The sequence below is a fragment of the Meriones unguiculatus genome, chromosome 4 (assembly GCF_030254825.1).
Source record: "Meriones unguiculatus strain TT.TT164.6M chromosome 4, Bangor_MerUng_6.1, whole genome shotgun sequence".
NCBI classification, from domain to species: domain Eukaryota; kingdom Metazoa; phylum Chordata; class Mammalia; order Rodentia; family Muridae; genus Meriones; species Meriones unguiculatus.
The window spans coordinates 118,108,904-118,136,666 of NC_083352.1; the positions used below are offsets into that span (position 1 = coordinate 118,108,904).

At 42.7% G+C, this 27,763-nt stretch overlaps 1 protein-coding gene across 1 annotated transcript in view; it reads left to right on the forward strand.

Moving 5' to 3' along the window:
- Positions 1-5,560: 5,560 nt before the first annotated feature.
- Positions 5,561-27,763, forward strand: part of Chd6 (chromodomain helicase DNA binding protein 6) — a 171,224-nt gene continuing 149,021 nt past the window's right edge. Inside the window, exon 1 of the mRNA XM_060382903.1 lies at positions 5,561-5,707. The gene's annotated coding sequence lies outside the window, so the exon portion shown is untranslated. The remainder of the gene's footprint in view (positions 5,708-27,763) is intronic.

Here is a 27,763-nt window from a genome sequence, read left to right on the forward strand (position 1 = left end):
TTATCAGGTCTCTGATTACATTGGTGGCTAAGCTAAGCTAATGGTAGCTTTGCAGCTAAAGAGCAGACAGTTAGATACACTGTTACTTCATTGGTCAATTCATTAGCTAGTTAGAACTATTAGGTACTAGATTTCTTATTTAGAAAGGCAAACAGGTTTGCCTTGCTCACAGGCTTCATGTTAATTGCCTGTGTCTTATGGTGAATAACTGGATAGAAAGATGTAAAGTTTATGTAAGGTCTTAGGATATGAAAGTTTAAGCTATGAGGATCTAAAAAATGGAGGATTGAGGAAGATGTTTCAAGGTTGGTAAATAAAAGTTATGAAGGAAAGCCTTACTAAGAAGGTGTTTCAAAGCTGGTAAATGCAAGGAAAATTGGAGGGTATAAGTAGGCATTTTAAGGTTGGTAATTGCAAGTTGTAAAGTGTTTGTGGGTCTAAAAAGGTGTTTTAAGGCATGTAAATCCAAGTTGTAATGATATAAGAAAGTAATTTAAGGCATATTGAAAATGGGAGATATTTCTGATCCCCCCATGCTATTGTTGTGCTTATGTTGTTACAAGATTTCAAAGGTTCAGAGTTTTGACATTGATCAATAGAGTTCTGATAAGTTGATGGACCACTGACTGCTTATTATTCAATCACAAGCTTGAGGTTTTAATTTTCCTTTGGCCGTCTTCTGGAGATAGACTTTAAGGTGCTTCTAATTATGCTAAAAACATCTCTGTCTAATATGTAGAGCTCTGACCCAAAAGCCGTAGCTTTCACTAGGTCTTAATGGCATGAGTCCACTCCTGCTGTCTTGTAGACACCTGTTGGCTGCTTTTTTCTAAAGTATGGATCTCAATTACAATGGTGATACTAATATACTTCCTTTTGTAAACTAAAATTCATATGAGTTTCAGGAAATCAAAAAAAGTCAGAAGACCTGGATCTGCTATAACTCAAATGGACCCCAGATGAGTTTTTCCCTTGGTCTTGGGATTCCTCATTTTCTCCTTTTCCTTGACAAATTTTAACTTCTGTCTCTGAATTTGTCTCAGCAGATTTTCACCTGGCTGACAGACTCCATTCAAGGATCAGCTATGGACTACAAGCTGAAATCTGGACTTGTTGAAAGCTGGAGTAATCCAGCACAGCCAATGTGATGGCTCCTTGTGTCTTCAACTGGAGCACTAATTAGATGGTTCCCCATTGCCTAGCTTTTGACTAGCTCTTGAGCCTTTCTGGGTCCCTAAAATCTCTGCCCTAATGTCAACCTGAAGAAGCTACAGAAGAAGAGAACTTTGTTGGCCATTATCCTACCTAACAGGCTGAAATGATAAGTCAAAAGGGGTTCCCTGGCATAAGGAATAGGTTTCTATAATGACTATTGACATACCAGAAAATTTTCCCTTAGTTCTGTCTCTTGTAGTCATGCTTTGTGTCCCCTGTGCGATTATCCCTAACATTAAAAGAAAAAAAAAGTCTCAATATCAACCCTTGGACCCATCTCAAAGATCTGAAATTGTATCCTGTTTGGGGGGGGGAATGAAAGGACCAGGCCTGACCCCCTCCCCAAAAAGTCATCAGTCCCAGGAACTAGGCCATAGGTCACCTATTCCAAGAAAACCATAAAATTTCCTACCCAAGCTTGGAGGTGACCACAAGAATGGGAAGGTATCTTACCTCAGGGTGGGACATCTGTGCTGGACAGCCCTCGGACCTAATATTCCCAAGATCTACAGATAACTCACTCAATGTTAGCTACGGTTAGTTAGCCAATCACTTTGTAACAAGCTTGCCCTTGCTGAATGTCATCCAGTTGTATAACTGCTAAGCTGGGAATTCTGAGTTCTTGCTCAAACCCCAAATAAAAACCCTGTCATGCAGCTGTTCTGGGTTCTCCTCTCTGATCCGCTGCATTGGTGATGATGTTGAAGCCCAAGCTGAAGCCTGAATAAAGCTCTTTGCTCTTGCATATGTGGTCCGGCCCCTGGCCATCTTTGGGAAACTTAAGAATATGATACAGAAATTTCTGGTCTCCCCTTTGTATTAGGCCTTTGTAGCCTCATGGTGTCAAGGGATTCTTCTTGTAGCGGCTGTTGTGAGCAGCTTTGAGTGGGGTCCATCTGACTTCACATAAGTCAACCCTGAGAGTGCCTTGGCTAATGGCCCTTCTTCCAGGTCCCTGTTGACACTGCCTTAGGGGACATCACAGAAGCTTGCTTGGAATATAGCCATGAATAACTGATGTGAGTCCCTGTCCAGTGAAAGATGAGCTGGTAAGTCAACTTCCTTTCCCTACCCCAGGCAATACTAAGATTCCTAAGGCTTCTTAGAGAATAGTCTCTGAGAAGAAGCCATCAGCAACACTTTGTGTAGGCCGAATTAATAGTCATCCTGGAATTTGCAAAATGCAGCTCAGCTGCTGCCTTTCCACTCAGTGATGCCTCAGGGCCCCTAGTTGTTCTGAAAGTGCTTAAGAGTCAGATTCCACTAACCCTTCTCCGTTCTGCAGACCTATTCTTTCAAGGCTAAGCCTGCAGTACCTTTTCTTCTGAATGTAGCCTCAGGTACTTCTTTTGCTCCCACTCATTCTACTCAGTGGTGAATCCATCTTGGATTCCTATCGATTCCTTGTCTGACCACCCAACATTGTGTCTTTGTGTCTTATGCTATTGACTTTCCTCAAAAGTCTGAGAATGGCAAGTCACGTTTACCTTTCCTTTCTGTATAGCTGCTGCCTGTCCCCAGGTTCTCTCTTGCCTCTGTGACTTAGCATAAAGGTACTTCTTTCTCTGTCTGATTTTTATTTCTCCAGCCTCATCCAAGAAACTATAAATTCATAGATGTCGGCCCCTCGAGTACTGTTGAGAACTCTAGAACCCTTGATCTTGGTATTTGGGCTGAAGGGGTCTGAGCACCAGCTTACTGGTCCTTTAACTGTTACAAAAGCTGGCTTAGATGGTAAGTAAGCTATTTCTTAATAAGAGGCCAGAGCAAGTAGGAAAATTAGCTACTGTAAAATATAGTATAGTGGTTTTGTTTGTTTGTTTTTACCGGTTCTAGCGCCCAAATAATGGCACAGTGACCTATTACATTTATTAATAAGCTTTAGAGCACTAAGCTGGGCAGATATTCATTTATTCTAACTTGTCTACACTGGTCTGGACTATTTCCCAGCCATGTGCCTGTCATCTAGTCCCGCTCAGGCCACTCCTGTTCCATTTTTGTCTCCTCATAGAAACCCCCTCATGGCTTCCTTCCCCTTGATCTTCTCCTTTCTCTTTGGCACATTTCTCCTCCACCTTGTCTCTCACCTGGGATCCCCTTCCTGGGATAAGAAGTCCCACCCTAACTCTCCTGCCCAGCTATTGTCTGATAAGCTTCCTTACTAACCAACCAGAGATATTGGAGAGCATTTATTATTATTATTATTATTAACACCACCTTGAGACAGATTCTTCATAGAAATAACAATGCCTACACCCCGCCTGCAACCAGATTTCAGGGCGCAGGAATCAGCAGCTGAATACACAGTGCACAAGACTGTTCCCCCAACCAGTCTACTCAATCACCAGCATGGCAGGACTGGAGATCCTTGACACGCCTTTCTCTCTGCCTTGCCTCCAATTAGACTGCAAGCTCCTTTAGAACCAGAATGTTCTCTGCCTTGATACTCTATCTTTGTGTCTGCAAAAACAACACCCACTGACACTTAATATCTAAGGAAAGATGAAAGAAGAGCAAGCTTTGGCTGGGAGACATCTCGGCCATCCTTGAAGCAAATGAAAGAGGGTGCCAGGTGAGGAGACGACCATGTGATACACGTCAGCTACCTGTGTAGTTTCAAATCGGACAACTCCCTGGGATCAGTTGAAGAAGTGTCTTAGCTAGGGTTACCATTGCTGCGATGAAACACCACGAGCAAAGCAACTCGAGGAGGAAAGGGTTTATTCCCTCACAGTTACATAATAACAGTTCCTCAGCAAACGCTGTGAGGGCAGGAACTCAGAAGCAGCAGGAGCTTAGGCAGTGGCCGGGAAGGAGTGCTGTTTACAAAAGCTTGCTCAGCCTTCTTTCCTATAGAACCCAGGACCACCGGCCCCGGGGTGGCAGTACCCGTAAGGGGCTGGGCCTTCCTCCATGAGTCCTTTAGGAAAATTGCTTACAGGTTTGACTACAGCCCGATCTTACAGAGACTCCACCTCTGATGACTCCAGCTTGTGTCAAGTTGTCATAAAACTAGCCTGTACAAAAAGCAAGACTCAGGAGAGAATTAGGGCTACAGCTGAAAGACACAGGGAAGCTGCCATCTCTAAGAAGCTAAAAATATTCTCTCTGGGGGCTACAGGAAGGCCCTGTTAACGCTGTGATTACCCTTGGCACACTCAAACCACACTCATCTTAAACACTTCTGACAGACTGTTCTTGGAGTCATCAGACTCGGATCATTCCTGCTTTAATTAAGTTAAAATGAGTTTTGAAAGTCAGAATTCAACCAGTTATTTATTTCTTTCTGTTCTCTCTCTGTTTCTTTCTTTCTAGGCAGGGCAGGGATCCTTCCCCCATCTCTGATGTCTGATGTCCTTCCTCCCTGTTTTCTTTATGGCATTCATCACTACCTGTCCCTGTATTCATTTTTTTATTTTCTTTATTGCCTTTCTTTTGCGTGTTCGGTTAGAACAAGGGCTTTGTCCTATTGACCGCTATATCCTCCGTCTCAGATCAATGGCAGGTATTTAGTGGGCACTTACAAATTAGCTGCTAAAAAAACGAATTACGGAAGATAACAATTGGTTGAACCTCTGCCATATGCTAGGCCCTGTCCTTGAGGATGCTACAAGGATGGTAGTGGAGACAGGCCCGAAAATAAACACACCACGGCTCGACTCATGATTTTACTGAAGCATATCCAATGCGCTGCAGGATCCTCAGGGCTGGAAAACTCCTGGGGTGTGCGGGGGGTCTGGGAAGAAGCTCCTAGTGGTTACGGAGCCAGGCGGAGCTGCAGGATAAGCAGCTGGAGACTGGGCTCCCCGCTTCCCTTGGCCTCTCAGCATCTTTTTCCTGTCCGGTGGGACCTTCGCCTCTCTTCCCGTGCGTGTGCAGGATCTGGGCGCCAGCAGGACGCTCACGTCGTGACCCCAAGGCATCCTCTCCCACCTCAGGAGAGCCAACCCCGGGTTTTCCAGCTCGCTGGCCGACTACCTGCGCGACCTCCACCTTCAGGTTGGGTCCCCGCCGCTTGCCTGCCGGTTTAGCCAGCTCCCCGGTCCCCTTACCCCTGCCTGCAGGCCAAAGAGTGCAGCACCGCGCCCCGCCACCTCTGCCTGCGGGACCCCCAGCCCCACCCCGCCCCCGCTGCCCGGCCGCTTCGTTCCGGGGGGCGGGCCGCGAGCTCCGCTGTCTGCAAGGCGGGGAGAGCTAGGCTGGGAGGCGGGGCTGCCCCAGCATCGGCCAATCAGCGCCGCGATCACATCCATGCAAATACGAGCACAATGGAGCGAGCCCATCACTCGCTCCTGCAAGCAAGCTTGAAATGGGCTTCAGTCTGAGCGGCAGCCCAGATGACCAATGAGTCTGTATTTTGGGCCGGCGAGGCCCAATGGCGCGGCAGGGAAGGCGGGCCCGAGTTGGGTTAGGGTGTCCTTGCAGGGTGTCTGAGCTAAACTTCACCAAATAATAGCTGTTTGTATTTTGGCTGCTGCAGGAGCCATTTTAGGTAAGTTCTTCTCTTAACTTTTTATTTTCCTGCCTGACCCTGGCAGGCTGGCCTTGCCCGCGGAGACCCTGTCTCCGCCCCGATGGCCGGGATGGGGTTGCCCTATGAATGGAGCGGGGCTGAGGGGCCGCGGCGGCGCGAGGCCCGGCCGGGCAGGGGTCCGAGCGCGGCCGGCGGGCGTGCGGCCAGGCCGAGGCCCCGAGGCCCGAGGCGAGGGGCTTGGCGTCCGCCCCGCGAGGCTGCTGCGCGCCCCGGCCGCCCGCCGTCCTTGGGAGAGCGCCGCGGCGGGCCGCGCGCCCGGCTTTGGGGTCCCCCTTCAGACCCCCAGCGCGGGCCTTTGCGGCGGGGCGGGGCCTGCCGAGGCATCCCGGAGGACCCCGGCGGCCCGCGGCGCGTGAGGGCCACCCCCGCGGCCGCCAGCCGCTCCCGCCCCCGCCGAGAAGTTGCTCCGCTCCACGTCCTGCGTCTGTTTGCAGGGCTGGAGGAGGGTGGGCCGGTGCCAGGCTGCTGCTCCGGGAGGGGGCGGGGGCCCCGGCGCGTCCCCGGGTCGCGCGCCCCTCCCGCCCGCTCCTCACGCGCTAGCGCGCACTCGCCCCGAAAATTGGAGCCCTGAAGACTCCAAGCCACCAAGCTACCCCGCTGCCAAGTTTGGTGCGTTATTAGATTGCATGTTAGAGCTTGCAAAGGAAAGGAGAGGGGGTGGGGGAGAGAAAATTAAAAAAAAAAAAAAATGAGTCTCTCCCCTTCAGGGTATTTATTTTATTCTTTTCTGCTGAGAAGTAACGGAGAATGCCCTTCCTAAAATTTCTAGGGAGCGTACCTGTCAGATGTGCTTCAGAAGGGTTGGCAGATCCTTGGGTTTTAAAACGAGGTTATTAGAAAATCCCCGCACTAGTGAGATAATTGAAATGTGAGTTTGTTTGCAGCTTCAGTTTTATTTGATCCAATTAAAAATGCATAAGCAGGCACTTTATATTTGTGTACATAGAGTATTCCTAGTTTCAGTTATGACTAATATGACTTGTTTCACGAGTGTGGGATCTAATAAGGCAGTATAATTCAATTTTGAGCTCGTAGGCCCGTGTTCTCCAAATTAGGCTTTATAGACCATTAGTAATCTGGCCGAGGTTTCTATTGAATCTCTGGCATCCCCGGGCATCCTTCTCTGGGGCTGTGTGTGTCTTATTCTCCACCCCTTAAGAAACTGTTCATTTCTACCCTAACAGATCCGTGAGCAGAGAAAAACAGATATTTAAAATACTGACAGTTTTCAAAGTGTATGAAATATTTTGCCTAGGGTTTGATTATTTCCTAAATGGTATACAAGAATACCATGCCAGTAGGCCCCCACATTGGCATATTCCATGGGGATCTGCTTATGGTGCTTTTGGGAAAGTCTGGACAGACACCACTCTGCTTCCAGAGCTGTGAATGTTCGACTCTACTGTGATGGGGTGAGTGCGTCTGTCCCATTGGCTGTGCATGGCACAGTAGTTTCGCTGGAAGCCAAGTTGGAAGATCAGGTTGGCAACCTCTAGGAGAGTTTTTTGTGAACTTTGAGGATCTCTGGCAACAGAAAGATTTGAGATCTGTGTATGATAAAATGATTAGGCATGAGTTGTCATGTAGCATGGTTCATGCCAGCCGAAGCAGGTGGTTTCACGCAAGCAGTGCATCCATCGTTTTAACCAAAGGCCTGGGAAAATGTGGAGTGGTGTGACTTGATTTGGAATTCCTTCTGTCCCAAGACAGACTTCATAGATGGATTATTAGTCTCTCTATGTTTACACTTTTTTCTTGATTAATGGATTGTTAGAAGCTAACCGGAGGGCTAGGAAGATGGCTTGTGTGGTCAGGTGCTTGCCATGCTAGCATTAGGACCTAAGTTTGGATCTCCAGCATCCACCTAAAAAGTCAGGCATGGCGGCTAGCTCCTGTCATCTCTGGGGCTTGCTGGCCAGCCAGCCAGCCTAGCTGAATTGGTAAACTCCAGAGTAAGTGGAGACCCTGTCTCAAAAAGTAAGGTGGTGAGATTGAGAAAGAAACATTTGACCTTTGGCCTCCATGTGCACAGCCCTGCGTATACGAGCACACACAAAAGAGCTAACCTGTACACCTACCTCCCCTCACTCCGTTTCATTGGAATCTCTGCTTATAGTGAGTAGTTTGAAGTGCTATTCTTGGTGTATATAGTCTGTCCTGGTGTAGTGAAATTAGTTTTGTATCTTTGTGATGTTACAGTTTGTCTGTAGTCACGATAGTTTTTTTTCGGTTTCCCTTTTTAGCTTCTTTGTTGCAACACTGCAAAGTAGATGTGATTTTACCACAACTTTCAAATATCTTTATAATTATTTTTATAGTAGTATAGGAGGAGACCCCTATGACTCCTGCTTAGTACATGACTTCAGGCTAGAAGTTGAAAAACCAGTTAGAAGTGGAGTGAGACAACCTGAGTTAGGCTTTCCGTTTCAGGAAGATCTACTGGAGCCTTGCTCTATCTATCTAGGTATACTTTTCTTATAACTGTTTCAAATAGCCAAAGAAATATGTAGCAGGATTGTATCTCTTTAGAAACCACATCCAATTTATGATTTTGCCAGCTGAATATTGCAGAAGGTTTATCAGAAACTATGTCCTGAGACCACTATATTTGGTTTCTTTAAATTTCAAAAACATTTTTGGTTTTCTGGCTTAATGCCAAGCCTAGTTTATGGTTGTTCACTTTTGTGTTAAACCATTAGGCTTTTTAACCTCAGAATTTGTACTGCCATTGCCTATGCTCTCCATCTTTTGTGGGAAGTCTGTTGGTAAGGACCAGTGGGTCTCACATGTGCCCTTTGAATAGGTTATGGATTCAAAGAGGCAACCTGCAAAAATACTTTTGGTGCAGGACAGTGACAGTATCCATAGCCATTGAAGAAACTGATTTCTTTAGCCCATTTTCCCCAATGGTTGCATTGCTTCTTGCAAAGCCAGTGATAATTTTGTTCTTAATAAATACTGAGTTTCTTCTACTTCCATCACTCATAGAAGCTGTGATTTAGTTCAAGTAAAAAGCTACAGTGGATTTCCTGGGGTTGTCTGCATCCTTTTGTACCAGATTATTATACTGCAGATTCTGAAATACATAAAGTAATAGCTAGGGCTTGGGTGTCTTTTCCTTACGGAATATTTTATTTGCAGTTGGAATGTGGCATAATTGTGAGACAAGCAACAGGGAGTCAACCCTGATTGAATACCTGGTGTGCGTCTCGCACTCAGCTGGGGACTGAGGCCATAGGGATGGAAAATGCCTTTGTTTATAGCCACTTCATGAATCTGGTCTGCAGCTCACTGGGGTGAAGTAACATATTCAAGGCCATTAAACTAGAAGAGGATAGGGACAGAATTTGAACCTAGATCCTTTGGATCCAAAACAGCTGCAAAGATTCCTTTAAAATTTAAGTGTGTGGTGCTAGGTCAGCGGACATACTTTTTCCTAAGTATGCATCAATTTTTGTTAGTTTGTTTTTGTTTGTTTTTTTTTTTTTTTTTTTTCATTTCAAGTATTTATCACTAAAGGGAGAAAATAAGCTGACGGCCTGGGTTGCCCTCCTTGCCGTAGTATACTTAAGAGTTCAGAAATAGTCTGGTGCATAGTAATCGTGATGTGCAGAGAGAGAATGCAGCCACTTTTCCCTGGCAGAATGTTCTTTTTCTTCATTTGTGCTGTGGAGGCATGCATTCACCCTTATGAGAAATTATTCTACTTCCACAAAAGTTCTGAAGGTAGTAAAATGGAGTTATTTTAAAATGTCCATTGCTGTTCCCATCCTGAACTAAATTTTTTTTGGATAAAATCCAGAGAAAAATGTTTTGTCTGTAGTACCTCTGTCAGTTTCTATAGCTTGTGGTAGAGTTTGTGTGTCCTCAGTTTTCTTTATGGCCTTTACCATTTGTTCTTACTCTATTCTGGGACCTTTAAAATATGTAAGGCACATGTGACATGATTTAAGCTCCTTTTTGGAAGTTTTTGTAAACTCTGAGCTTTATTCCCCCTGTGTAATCTTGAATGACTTTAAGTTTTAAAAAAGATTTCTTTTATGTGTATGAATGTGTACCATAGGAGTACCTGGTAGTTACATATAGTTTTGAGCCACCTGTGGGCCCGTTGGGAATCGAATCCAGGTTCTCTCCAGGAGCAGTAAGTACTCTGACCCACCGAGTAGTCTCTCAAGCTTCTGACTTACGCATTTTTACAGCTTTTCATGATGTTGCTACCCTTTATTTTTAGAACTTAAGACAGCATTTGAAAATTTCAGGTGAATTAAGAAGTAGACTATTAGAATCTTTTTAGGGTGCATTTCTAAATGTAAATGGAAAATGATGAGTATATACTTCAGTTTCTGAAATGTCTGAAGTGATATTTCTTTTTATATGTGTTCTGTAAGATTTTTATAGAGAGTATTCATCTATCTAGTTTTACAGATAAAAATTTTATAACAGTTAATCTTTTAATATATTTTGTATTTTGTTTTATGATATGTGACCATGTTATCTTATTTGAAAAGATGCATTTGTTTGGTTTTCCTTTTATTTTTATTTATTTATTTTGAAACAGGGTCTCACTATGTAGCCCTGGTTGGCCTAGAACCCACTAGGTAGACCAGGCTGGCCTCAAACTCAAAGAAATCTATCTGCCTCTGTCTCCCAAGTGTTGGGATTAAAGCCACATTCTACCATGCCTGGCTGGAAACATTTGAATTCCAAGATTGTTTATGTAAAAGGGCTGGTAGAAAAAAGATCTAGGTTCAGTGCCTGTCTAGTTTGGTTGTAACTTTTTCGTCTAGTCATTTGTTTGTCTTTGAAGGCCACAGAATAGTATGAAAGTCTTTTCATTTGTAGTTCTCATATATACTGTTCTTACACACACACACACACACACACACCCCACATACCAAAAAGTTAAATTAAGACTCACTGACTTAAGTCATTTCAGTATAATTGTCTGCATGTGCAGCCTCAGCTTTCAGCAGTAGGACTTCTGCATCATTCCCAGGGGTCATCTCAGACATCTTCCCTCCCTGTGCTCTTCTGGAAGATGTTTCATGCCTGTTCTACTTTGTAGGGTCTAAGGTTGTGGGAAGTGAGGGTGCGTTTGTAAGACAGCCTTAGAGGATTCTGGACTTCTCAGTGTCAGCTCTCTGCCTCTACAGGTGGGGCTAGCAGAATGGTTGTGGCAAAGGTACATGGCATTTTTTCCCCTTCCTTCATTGTTCGTTTTGTTACTGCTTCAGTTAGGATCTTCTTTTTCCTGAACCCAAAGCAAACAGTCTAGGTGCTAGTCTTTACTCATATACACTTAAGGAAGGAACAAGCCAAACAAGTTCTTATTGTAATTACACAGAATGCCTCTTTTTTCATATCTCAAATGACTTTTTGGTTTTTCAAGACAGGGTTTCTCTGTGTAGGCTTAGCTGTCCTGGACTTGCTTTGTAGACCAGGCTGGCCTTGAATTCACAGAGATCCACCTTCCTCTGCCTCGCCAAATGCTGGGATTACAAAAGATGCCACCATCTTTCAAGACTTTCATGTAGTATCTTAAAATTTCTATGAACATTAAGTGGAGTTTTCTGAAAGTCTTGTTGAACATACTACTTTACAGAGAACATGTGTATATATCAGATCCTATAAAGCCAGATGTTACTGTAGAAAAGTCTGACTTTTATGCTTCTTAGGTCTCAACTCACCATGTGATTTGCCTAAATAAAAACAAATTGATAAAAGAGAAGTCTAGAGCAGTAAGCATCAAAAGAACAGCTCTGGCCTAGATTTTCTTTTAGAATCTATCTATTGTGCTGGAACACAAGTTGAAGAGAAGAATCAGTTTATTTTTCTTGATATGTAGATTAGATGTTTAGTAAAGGTCTTTGGTTCATATAAGGCAGTGGTTCCTAACCTGTAGGTCATGACCTCTTTGGGGTCAAACAGTCCTTTCACAGTGGTTGCCCAAGACCATCAAAAAACAGAGATTTACATTATGATTCATAACGGTAGCAAAATTACAGTTAGGAAGTAGCAACAAAAATAATTTTAAGGTTGGAGATCACCACAACATGAGGAACTGTATTAAAGGGCCACAACATTAAGAAGGGTGAGGATCACTGCTATAAGGGGCCTCGGGCTTGTTTCTTCCTTGGGTGTACTTAGTAAAGAAGTGTGCCTAGGCATTTTGCCTTGGGCTCAAGGGAAAAAAAAATAGTGCTCTTAGAAGTCCTTTGAAAGATTGTCTAAAATGCTATGTTTAGATCACAGGTCTTATTTACTGAAAGAAATTTTATATAATTTAACAGACACTTTATTATTGCTCATTGCATATTTTGGTTTAACAATTCTCGCAGTGTTAGCAGTCCACATTCAACTGTTAGGTTCCCATGAAAGCATTTGGCTGTCATCATTGCTGGTCATGTGACGGGATTAGATCACACCATGAATTACATAATGATGTCTGATTTGGTGACTTTTTGTTGCTGTGACAGAATACCTTAGAGGACTAAGGGAGGGGGCGTTTCTTCTGACTAGTGTCCAGGGGAAGGCATGCTGATGGAGCGGGCTTAGTGGCTAAGTTGTGGTTGTGGCAGCAGGAATGCGGGGCTTATCACTTTGGTGTTAGTCAGGAAGCAGGGAGACATCTTCCTGCAGAACCCAGTGGGCCCACTGGACAGTAGCCTGCCACCTCCACTTAGCCCCCACTCTCTGAAGGTGCCCCATCCTCCCAAAGCGGTGCCGCCATCTGTGGCTCAGCTTTTCTGCACCTGTGGTCTGTGTGGACAGTCCACATCCTGACTCTCCCATCACTAGATTGCCTTTTAAAGCAAACTTGGTAAGATCCATGTTAAGGATTTAAGGGTGTTCTACTTGATGGAATTTGATGAACTTTACAGAGGTTATGAAAGATTAATGGCAAGCTCCAGAAAGATGATTGTAAAAATATAAAATGAGTCTTCATAGATTGGACAAGTTAAGATAGTTTCCAGATTTGTACAGGTCTGAACTGTTACATCCCTGTGTTGACTTTTGTACAGTTCTTGTAATAAGCATGTAGACACTTATATAGTTCTGTAGAAAAGTTATTTTACCTCTTCACAATAAATCTAACAATGAAAGTATTAATTTATATTGTTCTGCCTAATGTGATCCTCCCCCCAGTAATCCATTTTTTTTTCTGATATATTATAGAAGTATTAGCCTCTGACTGATTAGGAAAGAACAAAAATGAAACTGGCCCTTTCCTGGTGGGTGGAGAGCACTTGTGCCCAATGGTGGGCTACTTCAGCGCTGCCTTGAGCTTGTTAGACATGTGAGACTAGTGAAGCTGGTAGAGGAGAACCAGGAATCTATGGGAGATTTTTATGAAGATTGACATTTGAGAATTTATTCTAAAGCAGCACTGCCTAGTGAAACTTTGTGCTGTGATGGAAGCACCACATGAGTGTGTACTAGCCATGTGTACTTTAAAAAAAAGAGACTTTATTTACTTTTACGTATATGCTCTATCTGCATGTACACCTGCATCCCAGAAGAGGGCATTAGATTCCAGTATAGATGGTTGTGAGCCACCATGTGGTTGCTGGGAATTGAACTCAGGACCTCTGGAAGAAAGTTTAGAAAATAGTAGGATCAGACAGATATGTTTGGATGTGTTTCATGAAGCATTACAAACAGCAAGGTAAGCTAGTAGATTTGCCAGCAAGGCCTCTTAGCCTTCCTGTCTGTGACTACTGTGCATGCTCTGTTTCAGCATGACTTCTGAAGTGTTTTCTTATTAAAGATTTAAGGCAAGAAGCTTTTAAGTGCGTTGCTGTAGTTCTTCAGTTCTCAGTAGGAACAGTGCTGGTTATGATGGTTGCCATCTCATTAGGTTATAGGTTTTCTATTGCAGGTATAAGCTAAGAATGAGGATGGTTTTGCAGTTTATAAAGAACACCATTTTTGTGTGCTTCTACATCACATTTTAAACTTCGGGAATTCAAGAATAATAGTGATTCTAGTATATTGATCAGTATCCCAAGCAGAATTGCAAATTATTTTGGGATTGATAAGTAGATAAAAATTTGACTCTATACAAGTCAGATATATCTGTGAAGAGCCACATGTCATCTTTTTAAAATGCTGTCTAATCGTAATGAATGGGTCTAATCAAACAGCAGTTTTATTAAACATATTAGATTTTAGTTCACAAGCACTAAGTTATTGGTCATTTAGGTAATGATTCTTACATGGAGATGGCAGTGGCCGTCCTGTGCAGTTTACAGGCTCAATGCTAGTCAGAAGGTTCCTTAAAGAACATGGGTAGAATGGATGTACAAGTTTACATTCCCACCAACAGTGGAGGAGGGTTCCCCTTTCTCCACAACCTCTCCAGCATATGTTGTCATTTGAGATTTTGATCTTGGCCATTCTGATGGGTGTAAAGTGAAATCTCAGGGTTGTTTTGATTTGCATTTCCCAGATGGCTAATAAGGTTGAGCATTTCTTTAAGTGTTTCTCTGCCATTTAGTATTCCTCTATCGAGAATTCTCTGTTTAGCTCTGTTCCCCATTTTTTAATTGGATTACTTGGTTTGTTGCTTTTCAGCTTCTTTAGTTCTTTATATATACTGGATATGAGTCCTTTGTCAGATAAAGGGTTGGTGAAGATTCTTTCCCAATCTGTAGGCATTTGTTTTGTTTTGATGACTGTGTCCTTTGCTTTACAGAAGCTTTTTAGTTTCATGAGGTCCCATTTATTGATTGTTGCTCTTAGAGACTGTGTTGTTGGTGTTCTGTTCAGGAAGTTGTCTCCTGTACCAATAAGTTCTAGGGTCTTCCCCACTTTTTCTTCTAACCGATTTAATGTGTCCGGTTTTATGTTGAGGTCTTTGATCCACTTAGACTTTAGTTTTGTGCAGAGTAATAAGTATGGATCTATTTGCATTTTTCTACATGTAGATATCCAGTTAGAGCAGCACCATTTGTTGAAGATGCTATCTTTTTCCACTGTATGGTTTTGGCATCTTTGTCAAAGATCAGGTGTCCATAAGTGTGTGGGTTTATTTCTGGGTCTTTTGTTCGGTTCCATTGAGGAAATCAATCTGGCGCTTTCTCAGACAACTAGGAATAGGGCTTCCTCAAGATCCAGCCATACCACTCCTAGGCATATATCCAAAAGAGGCTCATAAGTACACAATAAGGACATTTGCTCAACCATGTTTGTAGTAGCTTTATTTGTAATAGCCAGAAGCTGGAAACAACCCAGATGCCCCTCAACTGAAGAATGGATGCAGAAATTGTGGTACATCTACACAATGGAATATTACTTAGCAGCGAAAAATAAGGAAATCATGAAATTTGCAGGTAAATGATGAGAACTGGAAAGGATCATCCTGAGTGAGCTGTCCCAGAAGCAGAACGACACACACGGTATATACTCACTCATATAGACATATAATATAGGATAAACCTACTAAAATCTGTTCATCTAAAGAAACTAATCAAGAGGGAGGCCCTGACTAAAATGCTCAGTCCCCATCCCGAAAGGCAAAGAGGAAGGACATCGGAAGAAGAAGAAAACAGGAGCCAAGTTAGGAATCTGCCACAGAGGGCCTCTGAAAGGCTCTTCCCTGCAGACTATCAAAGCAGATGCTGAGACTTATGGCCAATTGTTGGGTAGAGTACACATGGAATCTGATGAAAGAAGTGGGAAATAGTAAGATCTGGAGAGGACGGGAACCACACAAGAAGAGCAACAGAACCAGAAAATTTGAACACAGGGGTCTTTCCAGAGATTCATACTCCAACCATGTACCATGCGTGGAGATAAACTAGAACCTCTGCACAGATGTAGCCTATGGCAGTTCAGTGTCCAAGTGGGTTCCATAGTAATGGAAAGAGGAACTGCCTCTGACATAAACGATTGGCCTGCTCTTTGATCACCTCCTGCTGAGGGGGGAGAAGCCTTACCAGAAGATGCAGCCACTCCTGATGAGATCTGATAGACTAAGATCAGAAGGAAGGAGAGGGGGACCTCCCCTATCAGTGGACTTGGGGAGGAGCATGCGTGAAGAAGGGGGAGGGAAGGTGGGCTTAGGAGGGGAGGAGGAAGGGGTTTATGGGCGGGATTCAAAGTGAATAAAGTGTAATTAATAAAAGTTAAAAAAAAACATGGGTAGAGCTGTGCACAGAGAGCACTGTAATGCAGCAATGTCTCTTCTCGCTGTGGCACCACTTAAAGCTTTATCAAATCACTTTTCCCATTGTGTTAATTCTTTTGAGTGGCAGGTGCTTATACTCTAAAGGCCCAGTGGGCTGTGGTATGTGGTAGGGAAGAATGTCTGTTTAATTGAAAATGACATGCGTACTTGAATAGTCCTGATTTGGGGACCTGACATTTTTAAATACGCTGCTTTGGTTTCTTTTTTATTTATTTTCATTAATTTTTTTAAAAGACTGCCTCTCTGTGTATCTCTGCCATTCTCTCCTTGATGCTATATCAAGTGTGTGCTACTGTGCCTAGCTTGCTTTTTGTAACTTTTCTTCCCAAAGAATTAAAATTCTAGGTATCTGTGTTTGTATTGGAATTATGTGCCCTTCTCTTCCTCTTTATCTCCCTTTTCTTTGCTTTTGGCGGCAAGGTTTCAGAGATTCCATATGGCTTCAGACTTGCCGAGTTGAGTGGAGTATACCTTGCTGAACCACCTTGCTTCAACCTTCTGAGTGCTAAAATTACGTGTTTATGCAAACATGCTCAGTTTCATGAAATGCTGGGGATTGAACCGAAGGCTTTCTTGATGGTAGGCAAGCACTCGACCCAACTCAGCTGTATCCCTAGCCCACTATGAGGTCTTGAAGAATTGGGAAGTCCATTCATGGAGTTGAAATCTAATAGTCTTGACAGATCCCATGCTTAAAGCATTTGTCGTTTTCCTTGCTTCAAGTTTGTTCCCTCATTACTGTTTTTTTGCTTCAAGTATGTTTCCATGTTAAGATAGCACTACATGACTGGTGACATAAGCTTTACATAGATATCAGTCTTCTGATTTGCCCATAATACCCATGCTCTCCACTGTTACTTGCTCTGTACCTGTGTGCAGTGTTTTATGCTAGCTGGGCTCCTCCCTGGATATTCTAGTTCACTTTTGAACTAAGTTTTGTCGCTGTCATTATTGGTGTGGTTATGACAGTTGCTTCTAGCTTACGGTTTAAGAGTATTACAGACATTGGCATTGTAAGGAGATTTCTCATAAAGAAAGCTGCTTCCCAGTTTTCAGTGTAGAAGAGTTGGAATGTATTTCTGAGTACATGTAGTCTAATGTCATCATCTTATGAATAATGAAATGGGGTCCTCGTTATGTTATGTGAATCCTTAGTACTGATCTATGGTGAAGTTTTAAATGCTCATTTTACAGTATAGGACTGCCCACTTAACGTTAGGGTCCTGAAAACTCACATAGGAAGTTAAGAAAAAAATGACATGGGGGGGGTGATTAAGGCTGGAGAGATGGTTAAGTAGCTAAGAGCACTTGCTGTTCTTCCAGAGGTTCTGGGTTCTATTCTCAGTTCCCATGTAAGGACTCACAATCATCTGTAACTCCAGTCCCAGGGGATCTGACATCATTTCTTGGCTGTGTGGGCACCAGATGTGCATTTGGTGCACAGACATACATGCAGGCAAAACACCCATACACATAAAAAAGTTAATTAAAAAAAAGAATTTGGGGGAAACATGGGGACAAGATGTGCCTTGACATAAATAGATCTGTAAGCTATGAAACGTTTACATTTTCTAGAAGTTTTAAGTTAGCATTATATATTATATACTGTTCTGGTTTTTAAACAGAGTAGTACTCTCCTTCCTTCTATTTCCCCAGCTGCCCTGAGCACCCCAGTGGTTTTGTCCTCCGTGTACCATGTGTCCCTTTGTACCCCCTTCCTGTTTTCTTGTCACCAGATATTGCCCGCTCTTGGTCTCCTTAGATGTTTTTAGACTTTATTCACATGTACATATGCTTACATATATGCAAGTGTACATTATAGGCAAGGATCTACATATGAGAGACAGCGTGCGTTTTTGTTTTTCTTAATTCAGGTCACCTGGCTAAATGTTACACTTTCTGGATCTATCTATTTTCCTGCAAGTTTCATGATTGCGGTTTTCTTTACAGATGAATTGTAATCTGTTGTATATTTATCTGTGGATAGATATTTAGGCTGGTTCCGTTGCTGTTGTGAACACAGTAGCACTAAACATGGTTGCACAGTGTCTCTGTGGTTGGTTGTGGACTCCTTCGGGTACATATTTAGGAATGGTATAGTCGGATCATATGGTGGTTCTGCTTTAAGTTGTCTGAGGACCCTCTACACTGATTTCCATACTGACTGTATTAATTTGCACTCCCGCTCCCGGTGAATAATGATTCCTTTTTCCTCATACCCTCTCCAACATTTGTCAGATTTCTTGATGGTAGCCATCCTGACTGGGATGAGTGGTTGAAAATGTTCTTTAAAATAAAATGTTGAAGAGGTTATTACTGAGACCGGGGAGTACTATTTTGGTAAGTTTTTATTCTTTCCTTTCTTTTAGAAACCTGGGCACTCAGCGATTTAACTTTTGAAGCTCTAGGGTCTTGGTGCCCACTATTACATATGGGACGTGAGCCCTGCCCTGACTAAAGTTAAGCCCAGGGCTGTCTTTTACTAGATTTAGTTGCTGCAAGCCTTCCCACCCTGCCCCACTCCTTTGTCATCTGTTACACGTGTTTGTTGCTTTCTGAAACTTTGTCTTTCCTAACATGGTAAGTACAGCCCCTTGCCATAATTGTATATACTTCAGTCTCTAGTATTTTGGGAGTTTCAGAAGGCCAAGGAGGGGATAAGATAGCTGCCCTGTAGTCAGAAAAGCTTTACAAAATGGTGCGTAAGGGTATGGAGCCTATATCCATACTCTTGGCTTGGAAGCTCTGCCACTTGTGTGAGCCTCCCTCCTGTGCTTCTGTTTTCCCATCTAAAGTAGAAGTAATGACTGTGGTGGGTTTGGAGATTAGTGAGTTAGTTTATGTGATGAGCCTGGGAGCAATACCTGGCACTGTCATCATGATATGTATTGGATATTATAAGAATTCAGGGAAAAATCCTTGGTAACCTTTCTAGTTAAAGGTTTAATATTACTTTTTATTTAATCCTGCCCCTTTTTATGCAGGAATTTCTGGTGATACTCTGCAAGGCTTTTTATGCTGGGATGGGGAGATTTTAGAACTTATTTTCAAGGTTCATGGGGAAAGAAGATATAAGATCTTCATAAACCGTATATAGACAGTTGTTCTGTTACAGTACAGCTTGTGAAAAGTGTCATAAGATGGGGTTGTGGAGGCTCAAAAAAAAATAGGCGAGTCAGGACATTGAGTAGGATTGGGTGGGCATGCAGGATTTGGCTGTGTAGAGACTGGTAGGGAGATGGAAGTGTTAAGAGGTATACAGATCTGAGTTCTAGGGCACCTGCTGGAGTTTCCAGGCCCCTGTGTTCCAAGACAATGAACTGGGACGTGTGGTTAGCAATGTAAATACAGACAGTGTGTTTATGGGAAGCATTCCTGACAGCAGGAGTGCTAGTAAGCTAGAGAAAAGCAGGTTAAAAAATAAATTAACTACGGGCCTCATCACCCTTTGTCACGAGCACGCTCTTGTTGTATGTAGCCCAGGTGGAGAGGGAATTCTAGTTTTTTTCTGCCTGCTGGGTTTTTTCTTATATTAAACTTGATGTTTCTCTCCAGACCTTGCTTGTGTGCTGCAGAAGGAAGGATTAAAGGGTTTAGTACCGTAGTAAATGCATCTACCACCCATAAACGTACACTGAATACCTGTGTGTCAGGAGAGCAGACCTGAAGTGCAGCAGTAGACAAAGCAGAGCTTCTGCTCTTCCGAGCTTATGTCCTAGTGAGTATCTGAACACACAGAACTGTAAAATGGAATGAGCAGAATAGATTTATTCAGCTGAAAATGCATAATGAATTTCTGAAAATTTCTTTTTAAATTTTGAAGGGACCCACAGTGTCTTTGAGCAGCAGCCTTTTCTCAGGGTGAGGCTTATGCAGAGTTTCCCACACTTGTAGTTCTGTTCCTTCATTTTCCAGCATGTTGAGGTATTTTCCTTCTTTTCAGACTGGAGAAAAATCTCAGTGTTTCCTTTCTGTATTTTTCTTTCTGTATCTGCCTGAAAAGCAGCCTCTCTCACCAAGCACTTCTAGAAAAATATTTTTGCCTAGTTAACCATTTTGGGATTTCACATTGAACTGCCTCCCTTTTTTCATATTGCTACTCAATTATTTACTAAACAGTTATTGAATATTTTTTTGGTTTTCATCTATTACTGAGCCCTCAGGATTTATACATGTCTAGTACATTAGAGGAAGCAGAAAGGTAAGCAATCACAAACATGGTACTAAAAGTAGTGTTATAGTCAAGGTTTGGTTAGAACAAGACTGAGTAACCATCGATGGAGAGGCTTACCCTGTAGTTAAGGGTTCTGCAAGGCAGACTCTTAAATCGCTTCTTGGAAATTGGTTTGGAGTTGGACAGTCAGTGCTTGGGACTGGCGTTTGTCAGTTTGAAGGACCTTTCCTGTGGGGGAAGCCTGTACCAGTAGTGCATGGTGAGTTGTGGCCGCAACATTAAGAGCTGTGGGGAATGTAGGTGGGGTGTGTCTGAAGCTGACTTGCTGGAAGAGCATGGTGAGGACCTTGACCTTGTGCCTGCCGGGAGAATTCACAGAGATTTTAACGAGTGGCGGGATTTCCATGCTTGGGTAGTGGAGGCTGCTTTGAGAACTCTTCTGAAACCACTGTTTTGAGAACAGCACGGCGCTCAAACCTTTTGCACTTTAGGATCACTTGAACAGCTTTTGAAAATTGCAAGTGCCCAGGCTACACAGAAGCAAATCACGTTGGGTGGTACAGGGACCCAACTTTTAGATCTTTTTGTAACAACCTCGGCAATGCTGGTGTGCACCCGAGTTTGAGAATACTGATTTCAGGGGTCCTGCCAATAAAATAATCAGGATTGGCCTAGGCTAGGAGCCACACAGGAGGAGACAGCGCCAACCATTATTCTTCATTTTCCTGTGTTCTTGACTTCTGTAACAAAATTGGGCCCTGTGGGCACAAGTTTATAATTCATAAAGATGACTATGTAGTAGGTTTTTAGCAAATATTTGTCTTGATTAATGTTAATTTTCCTTTGTTCAAGTACTCCTATTTGAATAGGTAGAACATTTTTAGTTATTTCTCTGTGGGGTGAGAGTAGGTGGAAATGGAATGTTTTGGTCTGTCTACAGTCCTGGTTAAAGTTAAAATGGACCAGATAACTGTGTGGTGGCACAGACTTGCTGTTCCAGCACTTGGAAGGTTGAAGTGGAAGGTTCAGAAGGTTAAGGTTATCTGCAACTTTGGTCTCAAATGATTTGGGTTTATCTGTCTTTGCTTTGTATTAGCACAGGTATAGGAAAGTCATGTTGTGGCATTGTATAAAATCCACAGTTCCGGTAGTCTCTTTAAGAGACAGAAGCCAGAACAAGTGTAGTTTCTAAACAATACCTCATCTCTGCTACTTTATCTTGTTTCTGGGGAGGTTTATGAATGAGGTATAGACAACAACTTGGCTTTTACATGTGAAATATACTCTGCTAAATAAATTGTGATTGGGTATATTTAAATGAAGCACTTTTGGGTAAAGTTTGTCTTCTCTGTTTTAATGAAGACTTGGAACATGAGGAATTAAAAACATGTTTACTATTCCCCACTTCTTTCATAAGATTCCCTGCACTCTGCCCAAAGGTTGGCCATACTTCTCAGCATCTGCTTTGATACCCTGCAGGGTAGAGCCTTCAGAGGCCCTCTGTGGCAGACTCCTGTCCTGTACCCTGTTTTCTCCCTCTTCTGATATCCATCTTATTTGCCTTTCTGAATGGGGATTGAGCATCTTACCCAGAGTCCTCCTGCTTGATTAGTTTCTTTAGGTGTACAGATTTTAGTATGCTTATCCTATATTATATGTCTAATATCACTTATGAGTGAGTATATACCCTTGTGTGTGTCTCTGCTTCTGGGATACCTCACTCCAGTTCCCACCATTTACCTGCAAATTTCATGATTTCCTTGTTTTTTATTGCTGAGTAATATTCTATTGTGTAAATGTACCACAGTTTCTGTGTCCATTCCTCAGTTGAGGGGCATTGGGTTGTTTCCAGCTTCTGGTTATTACAAATAAAGCTGCTACAAACATGGTTGAGCAAATGTCCTTGTTGTATACTTGAGCATCTTTTGGATATATGCCTAGGAGTGGTATAGCTGACATGGAGAGAACAGGAGCATGATAAGGAGAGCAACAGAACCAGAAAATGTGGGCACAGGGGTCTTTTCTGAGACTGATAATCCAACCAAGGACCATTAATGGAGATAACCTAGAACCCCTGCACAGATGTAGCCCATGGCAGTTCAGTGTCCAAGTGGGTTCCATAGTAATGGGAACAAGGACTGTCTCTGACATGAACTCAGTGGCTGGCTCTTTGAGCTTCTCCCCCTGAGGAGGGCAGCCTTACCAGGACACAGAGGAAGACAATGCAGCCACTCCTGATGAGACCTAACAGACTAGGATCAGAAGAAAGGGGAGGAGGACCTCCCCTATCAGTGGACAGGGGGAGGGGCATGGGTGGTGAAGGTGGAGGGAAGGAGCTACAGGGGGGATACAAAGTGAATACATTGTAATTAATAAAAAAAAAAAAACATGTTTACATTCGAAGGTATTTATGGATCCCCTTTTGTTTTTTGGAAGATACAAAATATTCAAAATAGTACCAGTAATGGTTATTCTTAGTTGCTAATTTGACTACATCTGGGATTAGCTAAAAGCCAAGGGCTGGATATACTTGTGAGGGGTTATTTCTTAATGAAATCATTTAAGTGGGAAGACCCTCTTTTAATCAGGATCTTTTGAGGCAGGAAGGCATCTTAATATGCGCCACAGCTTCTGCTGGCCACCTCTGTAAAGGACATGAAAGAAGAAAGTTTGCTCCTTTTTGTATCTGCTTGCTCTTCTCTGGCTGTTGTGGCTATTCTATTCCCTAACTGATATTAGAGCCTATTTTGGGATTTTGGTGTATATTGAAGACTAACTGAGACATCCAGCCTTGTGAGCTGAACAGCTACTTTGATTCTTAGACCTTCTGTTGGTAGACAGCCATTGTTAGATTAACTGAACCACAGAGCCTGTATGCTATTCTAATCCCGTGTGTGTGTGTGTGTGTGTGTGTGTGTCTGTCCATTTTATCAGGTCTGATCCTTTAGAGAACCCTGACCCAAGACAACCTTCTTCTGTATACCTAGTTCACTAGTTCTTTTAACATTTTGCCAGATTTACCTTCTAACTTTCTGTCTTTCTTTTGTTTTACCATGTGAAAGTTACTTACATACACTGTGACAGTTCACCACTGGAAGTTTTATATCTGTCCTAGAAAGCCTTCTCCTGTAGAGCTGAGATATAAGCACTAATGAAACATGACAGGAAGCCAATAGACAGGCCCTGTTGAAACTTCTCTCATGGTGGTTTTCTTTTTTTAATGGTGTTACCACCCCCTCCCAATTAGGGTCCAGTCAAGTATCCTGCCTTGTATTGAGGTATCATTTGTTCTTAATATTTAGTAGTGATTAGTTTGATCTGGTATCCTAGGATTTCAGAAATGGAAATGAAAACTTGTCACAGAAAATGGTATGGTTCATGTTTCTCCTTTTCCTTCCTTGATTCCATCCTTCCACACTCTGTGCTGCAGGCCAAGAATTGATTTTAGAAGATAGACACAAAATTCTCAAGTGGAAACTTAGATTTCACACACACGAGTTTGTTCATGTCTTTCTGAGACAGGGAGAGGCTTTGTTTTAACATTTATTTTCCAATTTGGGATAAAAACTATTGAATCACCTGTGTGCTTAGCTTTAAAAAAAATGCAGTATTGTCAAGATTTTGGGAAAAGATTGTCATAGCTGACACTTAAGTCATCATTAGGAATGAAAAGTTTCCCACTTTTTCTGTTAGGTTTATTTTATGTGTATGAATGGTGTGTGTGTGTGTGTGTGTGTATTCATGTAGGTCCACAGTGTGCATTCATGATGCCTGCAGAGGTCAAAAGAGAACGTTGGATCCCTGAAACTAGAGTTACAAATAGTTTGAGCCACTATGTGGATGCTGGGAACTGAAACTGGGTTTTCTGCAAGAACAGCAAACGCTCTTAACTGCTAGGCTATCTCTCCAGCCCTGTTTTCCACTATTTTTTTAGGATCACTGATTATCATGGCCTGTCTTTTATGTATAGTTTATGGAGTTTTATTGCTTTTGTTTTTATTTTTTACAATTTTTAGGTCTTTTTAACTCCCCATTAAGTATTCCTTTGTATTATATATTTTTGTACTTGTGAAAAAGATTTTTTTCTTGTTGTTTCAAGTTTTAATGGCTGCAAGTCTGTATTTTGCTCCCAATTTCCTCTGTGATAAAAACTTTAATTTCATCTACACACTGAGCATCCTTCTGTCCCATAAGCACAACCAAGTTCAGTATCTTTCCATGAAAATCAGAAGCTGGCTAGACTATTAGGCTTGAGGTTAGAGTGAGATACGGAATTTGACCAGAAGAGGATCCTGTCCACCTGAAGACCTTAGTCTCCCTGGTCCACTATTCCCTAGTCTACATACACACGTGTGTGTGCACACATGAAAACAGACCGACACGCACACACACACATACAACACACACACACACCCCAGGCAAAAACCTTCCTAGTAATGACATTTGCGGACATTATCCTTTATTGAAATAAAATTCTTTTTGAAATGTTTCTGAAAAGTTTTCCTTCATTTTCTTCCCCAAGGTACTTTTTTTGGATCATGTTTTTAGCATTAGTACCTCCTTGAAAATTTAATGTCATAGATACGCCATATTTGTGTGTGCCTTTTCCTTGATACATGTGGATGAGATAGTTTCACCCTCTAGGAACTGGTATTTTCCTCCCTGTTGCCCCAGGGAGAACGTCTCCTTAAACTTAAGCTGGAGTCAGACGAACAGCTGCAGACTGAACTGACCAGAGAGTCTGCTGTCTTTTCTAAGAAGCTCTTCACATCTGACCACTGAGACTAGGACTTGTAACCTTTTGATCACACTTACATTAATAAGCACACTGTTATACCCACCATGTTTCTTTTAAAACTTACTGGTATTTGTGGGGGAAGAGCAATGCCATGGCTCACAGCCTTGTGGTTGCCTCTGTCCTCCACCTTACGTGGGTTCTGGAAGTCAGACTCAGGTTGTCAGACTTGTGTGGCAAGTGTTTTAAATTCTAAGCCATCTCACCACGCAATGCAGAGACTTAGAGTTTATTTCTCTCATTTGTGTGTGCATTCTGGACTATCTGCTCTCCAGCTTTTGAAAGTAGTTTTATTAAAATATGTATAGTGTACATATTTTACTCACTTCCAAAATTGTATACAGATGTTAATTTAAAAAGAAATTATGGCCCATGAAGAGGCCTGAAGACCACAAGCAAGAATACTGTCAGGTCATAGCTGCTTTAGAGACTACCTGTCTCCATGAGAAGAGGCGAGAGGGCAGGATCTTGACCTTGAACCACTGTGCTCACTATTGTCAGTGGACTAAGTCTCAGCACACACCTTCAGTGTATATAAACTGGCAGCTTCACTTTTGTATGTGGTGTGTATGTAGTATGGGAACTCATGACAGGGGAGAGTGGCAGAGAGCTTTTGTTTGTGTGCACCTGCATGTGAATGAAGGCCACAGTCGATGTTGAGTGTTTATGTGTGTGTTCATAGGTATGTATACATGTGTTTCCACGAACAGGTGGAAGCCAGAGATTGATGTTGCATGTTTGCCTCAATAACTAACTTATTTTTCAGACAGTGTCTCACTGTACCTGGCACTCTCTGACTGAGCTAGGCTGACTGATCAGGACATGTTTCTGCTCCCCAGTGCTGGGATTATAGGTACATACTGCCATGTCCAGCTTTTTTTACATGGGTATTGGAGTCCAAACTTAGGTCCTTTACTGGACCAACTCCCCAGCCCTTTACAGAGTTTTTGTTTTTGTTTTCTTTTTTTAAGATCCCTTGTGGAACTGCTCTGGTTGGCAGGCACTAGAGCTTACAGAAGGATGAAAAGGGACTTTTGTTCTATGCTTTGGTGCCAGCAGCGCCCCGTTTCCTTTCTAAAAGAAAAGCAGGTTAGCCGGGTATCATGGTGCACGCCTGTAATCCCAGCACTCAGGGAGGCAGAGGCAGGCAGATCTGTGAGTTAGAGGTCAGCCTGGTTTACAAAGCGAGTCCAGGACAGTCAAGGCTATACAGAGAAACCCTGTCTCAATAAAAGAGGGGTGGGGGTGTTGGGGGATGGGGAAATGGCAACAAATGGAGGAGATGGTTTGAGAAGTTTAATCTCACACTTGATATTCGAGCTTAAAAAGTTAAATTCTCACCAGTTCGTACATATTTTAGAGGGGCCTATGGTCAGATTTGAGAATTAGTGTTTTGTTGATCTAACCAAAATACCTGACAGAAACAAGAGAGGAGGGATTTACTTTAGCTCACAGTTTGAGAAGTTGGGGACGCACAGGGACACATCCCTTGTGGCATGCTTTCTTTCCAGTATGCCACATTTTTTACCTTTCCCCACCAGGCAGGAATGCCACCGTTTTACAGCTCCATCAAAGGATTAATGCAGTTATTACGTCAGAGCCTCCATGGAGTGTCCTTCCTCGGGAAGCCACATACCCAGAGTGTGCTGCACCAACATCAGCCAAGCTGGTAGTCAGGGTTTGCCACCACAGGACTTGTGTATTAGGTTGATTTTGCTCTTTACAACTTTACATTGTCAGCGTTCCGTTGACAAAGAGGCCACTGAGGAAATGGTGTAGAAAAATAATAGTAAGTTTTCCTTTTAAGAGAATGGAAGAGAAGTGAGTCCAGAGAACAGGTGTTTTATTCAAAAAACAAAACAAAACAAAAAGCCCTTCCCTAGAACATGCCAGTAGGATTCAGGTGTGCAGCAAGGAGGCCAGCCATAGAAAGACCGGGGCCAGGTCTGGCCCAAGTGCCAGAAACGGAGGCATAGAACCAGATAAAACCAAGGCATTCGTGACCCATCCCAGAATCATAAAATAGAGTGCAAACTTTTTTTTTTTCTGAGTGCTTAAAAATATCAACCCTAAGCACATTATATTTATTATCTTAATTAGTCCTTAATTAATCTCACTGAGCGTACGGGTTCTATTACTGCCTTATTTTCTGTAAGGCATCTTAGGCACTAGGATCTCAGGCGCTAGGAGGTAACGTAGCTTGTTTATGGCCACAGAGTTACCAAAAAGGCACCCATTTTGAGCCATGACTGCCAAGGTTGCCCCTGAGTGACCCTCACTGGTTTTTCTTGTATTTTCGCAGAGAACCATATGTGGATAAAACTTGGAATTGGGGCTTTGCAACTAGATGTCCTTACTTTTCAGTATTCTCTTAAGATGATTGTGCTACATTCTAACCAAAATGGAATCAGTTCTGTTCCAAACCCTGTTCTTGGCCCAAACTGTAGGTATCCACTCAGTCCTGAAGTCACCTAGGACACATTTTGTTGTTGTCGTGTTTTTTGAGACAGCCTTCTCTCAGGGTCTCCAGTCTCATCTCCCACATCCTGAGGTTATAGACATGCACCTCCATACTTGGTATGGCTAGTGCTTGTGGTTGTTAGGCTTGCATACTGCCCCCTAGCTTTTTGAAATGCCATTAAGATCCTGTGTCTCAGCAGTACAGCTAAATACCTCGGTATTGTGTTCCTAACCTGTTTGGAGAAGGAAATGCTGCCTTTGTAGAATTTCAATACAGTATATCTGTGAAGCAAGTTTTGTGCTTGTGTGGTGAGTTGTGATATTCCCTAGAGTTTAGCTCTAGCCCATTTTTGATTACGTTGCTGGGCTAGATTTTTCTTCTCTTACATTAGACTA